Genomic DNA, 5,600 nt, shown 5'->3' with positions numbered 1-5,600 from the left:
TAGTGGAGGGGAGGGGATATGGGCTATTATTGTTTAACGGGTACAGGGTTTCTGTTCTGGGTTATGAAAAAGTTTTGGTAATGGATAGGGAGGATGGTAACACAAAATTATAAATGTAATTAATGCCACTGAAATGAACATTTAAAAATTGTTAAAATAGGGCAATGCAATGGTGGCTCATGGCAGAATTCTTGCCTGCCATGCCGGAGACCCAGGTTTGATTTCCAGAGCCTGTCCATGCAAAAAAAAATTTCCTAAAATAGGAATTTTTAATTTACATATATATATGTTACATATAAGTTTACATATACCTATATATATATAAAAATAAGTTAGCATGAGAAAAGACATGTGTGAAAGCTCCAGGGTTTGGAAGGGACAGGAATGGACCCTCCAAACACGGGGAAATGCTTTCAGCAATTCCTCTCCCTGCACTATCAATGACCAGGACACAGACAGCCCATGATCACTTTCGAATGCAGGTAAAGAAAAGGACAGTGAGTTGAGGAGGCCATTGTCAGCAGCCTAGGAAATGGCCTAGCTAGGATAAAAGAAGACAAGTCAGTGACCAGACACACAACCTATTTTTCCAGCAGCTTCCTCTGATTCTCACAAAGATTCTTAACACAGTGCTTCTCAAACTTTAGTGTGAACCAAAATCACCCAGAAGGCTTATTAAGACTAACTGTTGAACCCCACACCATAATTTCTGATTCTGCAGGTCTGGGATGGAACCTAAGAACTTGCCTTTATTACAAGTTGTCTGGTAATGCTGGTCCAGACACCACACTTTGAGAACTACTGTTTTAATGCTTCCCTGCTAAGAGAGTGAGAGGGGAGATAACTTTGGGGCAAGTGTTGAGAACTTGTTGGGTCAGGAAGTCTGGGATTGTGTGATACCACAAATGACTTTATAATAAGTATTACTCCTACCAGGGCTAAGAGAAAACCATTCAGTTAATCAGCCTGACTCCAAAATCCAGCCTTTGTTCCATTCCAACAAGCTGCTGCTGAACCAAATTAACACATGGACACACTGCTTCCCCAGAGAGCTCTCAGAATGCCTACTGTGCTTCCTGAATTGTGAAAACAGGAAATTAAAAATATATATTAGGGGTTCCACATGGTCATAATGATTTCAGTGGGGGAGGCAAGCAATGGAAAGTAACCTTCACTTCCCCTCTCATGACCTTGGCTTTGCAGCCTGAATATTGGTGCTTTAGAGAAGCACTCAGGACTCGTACCTTAAAAGCATCACTGTCCAGTCTCTTCTTGAAGACACATCACGGGGTCCTGGGCACACAGGACAGTGATCCCACACTCACAAGAAACCACATACTTCATTTCCCATAACATATTCAACAATCCAAGATGATCAAAAGGGAAAAAAACCTCTAAATTAGGAGCAGTGGAGGGAACTAGAAGGTGGTTCTATCAATGGCTTGCCTTTAATCCTCTCTCTCTAGTTTCATTATTGATCTTTCCATTTCAACCTCCTGGGTGGCCTGAAAACTCACCCTTTCTAAAGGGAATCCCCAAAAGACAAATGGCAGAGGAATGAAGAGCTGGGAACAGCAACCAGTGAGTGAAACCAATGTACACAACCAAAGGCCAGGGGAACATGCAAAACTTTCAGGAGCCCCCATAGGCTAACAAGTGAGGAAATCTGTTCTACATATCAGAATTGAGCCGCCCTCCTCTTGCAACCACCAGCACTTTCCCCTTCTTCTCTTTTACCAACACATACTTACTGATCATCAATTTCAGTCCAATGTCATGTTCAGATGCTCCTCATCCTGTTCCTTCTACCCACACGTTCCCCTCCATCCACCCAGCCCTGTTCACAACAGCCTCAAGATCTCCCTCCTGGTGTTCCCTTTCCTTGGAACACATTTCCATCACCGTTCCTATTCAAGTCCTCTAAAACCTACCTAGCCACACCACCTTCAGGAAGATGAAGTTTGGAAATTCTATGGAAATCAGTGTATGCACTCCAGTTGCATTAACTGGTAACTACTATCTTTATTGTAATTCACTGTGGCTCCTTAAACAAAAATACTCCCTCCTATGAGCAAGACTAATATTCTATAATCCTGAGCCATGTCTCTTAATAGCAAGCCCCATGCTGGACAACAAACCCCTCAATAAACAGACACCTAGTTTCTCAGAACTAGAGGAGGCACTGACTCCTCTAGTTCTGAGAACTAGAGGATGCCTCCCAGAAAGCACCAGATCCCTGACAGGGTTGGCAGAAAAGAAGCAGGACTGTGTGAAAGCTCCAGGGTTCAGAAGGGATGAGATGGACCCTCCAAACATGAGGAAAACTTCCTTCCGTGATTCTTCTCCCTGCCCTATCAATGACCAGAGCACAGGCAGCCCATGATCACTTCCGGATGAAGGAGCAGTAAAGGGCAAAGGGGGAGCCAGAAAGGAAGTGAGGCTGATGCCAGGGGCACGGCCAAGCTGGCATACTGCAGGACTCCAGCAGCTACCACTACAACCTGCAAAGCTGCCATAAAACCTGACCACCAACGGGAATCAAAGGGAGACACTTCTGATAAACACCAGATAAGTTTTTGGGTTGGAGATCAGGATTATGCGGTTATGACAATAAAAACGTCTTCTCTCAGAGCTTTGTTTTCCAGATCAAGAAACTCTGGGTCAAAACAGGTTGGAGACTGGCCTTTGGCTAGGGTCTGGGAACCTGGCTCTCAGAGTGTTTCCAGTCAAGAGAAAAGGGTAGCTGTGCGGGCCTAGGGCCGTTTATGTAAGCAACATGATATATACTGAACAACCGCTTTCCTCCTGGGAATCTGGAATTTCTGTACATTCTAGGCAGAAGGCGCCCAGGTGACCAACCCTGAGAAACAACCCTGGGTACTGAGTCTCTAATGGGCTTTCCTGGGCAGAAACATTACACACATACTGCATTTTTGATGATGAGGGAAGAACAGGTTGTGTGATTCCCTCATGAGAAGGAAACAGTAAGGAAACATGGGTTCCTCCAGACTCAACCTGTGTCTTTTCTTCCATTATGATCCAGCTGTGTATTTATAATGCTGTTATAATAAATCTTAACCAGCTGTGACATGAGTACAACTTTAACAACAGCAAAAAAAGTCACAGTTAACAGGATCGTAAAGAAGGAACTGAGAGCCAGGAATGGATGGATGTCTCTCGTGCCTAAAGCCACCACTTCCCATTATGAGTTACTGTCACTGACATTCCAACCCAGGGAGAGCCCCAGGGAGTTCTCTACCCACACAGGTCCCAGGAAGCTGCTCCTCTGCAGCAGCCTCTAAAGGCATGTGAAGAAGGGCCGGATGTGATCCAGGTTCCATGTGTGTCTACCTGAGGACTCACAAGACAGTCATCTCATTCTCACCTTCCCCCTCAACAGCAACCAACGCATCAAGGAAAAAAATTTGACTTTACAGGGTGCAAAGATCCGAAACTTCAGAAAATGGACCATAACTCTTATGTCAGGCCTTGAGATCTGGCATTTTCCTATATGACACCTCTCACAAAGCCTCTCTGCACACAGTGGATCCATCTGCCACAGCCAAGAAGTCACAGATGAGCAACTGACTTGTCTCTGCTCAAAGCAGGCTCTGGTAGTCAGTGCTAGGCACTTGGCAGGAACTGAGCAAAGCAAGACACAAGACCCTGCCTTGAGGATCAGGGCAAAGAGGGTGAAAAAACAAGCACACCAACAATTTCCATGAGATAGGGTTAGGACTGAAAGGTGAGGCTAGGAGCATAGGACAGGGAGGTGCGGAGGCAGATAAAGCTTCTGGGAAGAAAACCGAGGATGGTGATTACCCCCATCACGCCTCCACAAGTTACAAACATACTTTGATACAGGGTCCAGTACTTCAGTATTTTCTCCTTAGGTCTCACAGCAACCTGCACGAGGCCAGGCAGAAGGCACTCAAACTAGATGAAGCCAGGTACCAGGAAGCATTTCAAGGTGACGGGGACCCTGCCTCAATCAAGATGGTAGCATTAAACACTTCAGGGCTCCATTCCCCCACAGAAGGTTTGAACAAGCAAGAACTGTCCAAAACATCTTTCTTAAAATTCCAGAAAAGAGTTAAAATATTGCAGTAATAGGGCAAGTGCCAAATAAAAAAAAAAGCAGTAGGAACTCAAGGTGCCCTAGCTGGCCCTTCACCAGCTCAGCACAGAGCTGGTTGGTTCTGGAGGGAGCAGAGTAACCCTACGCACATACTGGGAGCATTATGTCTGGCCCAGTTTGTCTAGTGGTGACCTGAGGCACTCACTGTTCCAGAACTTGACCTGCACGTAGAAAGCAGTTCACAGTTCTTCTACAGAACACTAAGGAAAAGCAGTCAAATTGTGCTGCCCAGAACAAAGGATTTCTGCTGGAAGATATACAGTGCAATGCCTGGGACCATGAAGAAACTACTTTCCAGGATACAAAGATATTCAGAACTGTGTAAATGTGGAAATTCTTAGGTTCATTTGAGTATGCCCAAGACCAGAGCTTGTGCAGAAAGGACTAGGGAGAGAACCCTATGCACTGGCCTGGAGCCATTCCCTAAATTCCTTATATGGATAAACCCTGAAGAAGAGTACTTGTACCGGTCAACCCTCAAAGACTGAGAAAGGTGCTTTTTTTCTTCTTTTTAATTTTTTGTCACTCCTGACATTCAAAGAAAGCTGTCATGACACTTAGGGGGACAAAAGCTTTAGGAACAGATGTCTCAGAGTCTACATTGCAGCTATAACACATGTGCTGGTTTGAAAGGATGTATGTCCCCTAGAAAAGCCATGTTTTAATCTAAATCCCATTTCATAAAGGCAGAATAATACCTAGTTAATACTGTATGTTTGAAACTGTAATCAGGTCATCTCCCTGGAGATGTGATTTAATCAAGAGTGATTGTTAAACTAGATTAGGTGACGACATGTCTCCAACCATTTGGGTGGGTCTTGATTAGTTTCTGGAGTCCTGTAAAAGAGGAAACATTTTGGAGAATGAGGAGAATCAGAGAGAGCAGAGCAGAATGACATAGCCACAAGAAGCAGAGTCTACCGGCCAGCGGCCTTTGGAAATGAAGAAGGAAAATGCTTCCCAGGGAGCTTCATGAAACAGGAAGCCAGGAGAAGAAGCTAGCAGATGACGCCGTGCTTGCCATGTGCCCTTCCAGACGAGAGAGAAGCTCTGACTGTGTTCACCAAGTGCCTTTCCAGATGAGGGAGAAACTCTGACTGTGTTCGCCATGTGCTCTTCCACTTGAGAAAGTGCCCTGAACTTCATTGGCCTTCTTGAACCAAGTTATCTTTCCCTGGATGTCTGAGATTGGACACTTCTATAGACTTGTTTTAATTGGGACATTTCCTCAGCCTTAGAACTGTAAACTAGCAACTTATTAAATTCCCCTTTTTAAAAGTCATTCTGTTGCTCATATATTGCATTCTGGCAGCTAACAAACTAGAACAACACATAATACATAAAACATCTAAATGTCCAGGTTTCATAAGGGATTACAAAACATACAAAGAAACAGCAAGTGATGGCTTAGGCAAAAGAGAACATTAAAGTATCAGAAAACAGGTTCATGGAATGTGAACAA

The 5,600-nt window shown here is 44.4% G+C and overlaps 2 non-coding genes across 2 annotated transcripts; both read right to left on the bottom strand.

Annotated features, from left to right (window-relative positions):
- Positions 1-350: 350 nt before the first annotated feature.
- Positions 351-484, bottom strand: LOC143653628 (small nucleolar RNA SNORA71). Its single transcript, XR_013161410.1, has one exon. It is a non-coding gene; the product is annotated as a small nucleolar RNA SNORA71 (small nucleolar RNA).
- Positions 485-2,266: 1,782 nt separating this feature from the next.
- LOC143653642 (small nucleolar RNA SNORA71) lies at positions 2,267-2,401 on the bottom strand. The gene has a single exon (XR_013161436.1). It is a non-coding gene; the product is annotated as a small nucleolar RNA SNORA71 (small nucleolar RNA).
- Positions 2,402-5,600: the final 3,199 nt, after the last annotated feature.

The sequence above is a fragment of the Tamandua tetradactyla genome, chromosome 1 (genome assembly GCF_023851605.1).
Source record: "Tamandua tetradactyla isolate mTamTet1 chromosome 1, mTamTet1.pri, whole genome shotgun sequence".
In the NCBI taxonomy this organism is placed as follows: Eukaryota; Metazoa; Chordata; class Mammalia; order Pilosa; family Myrmecophagidae; genus Tamandua; species Tamandua tetradactyla.
Note: the sequence above shows the minus strand (reverse complement) of the source record. Positions and strands in the feature narration are given on the sequence as shown.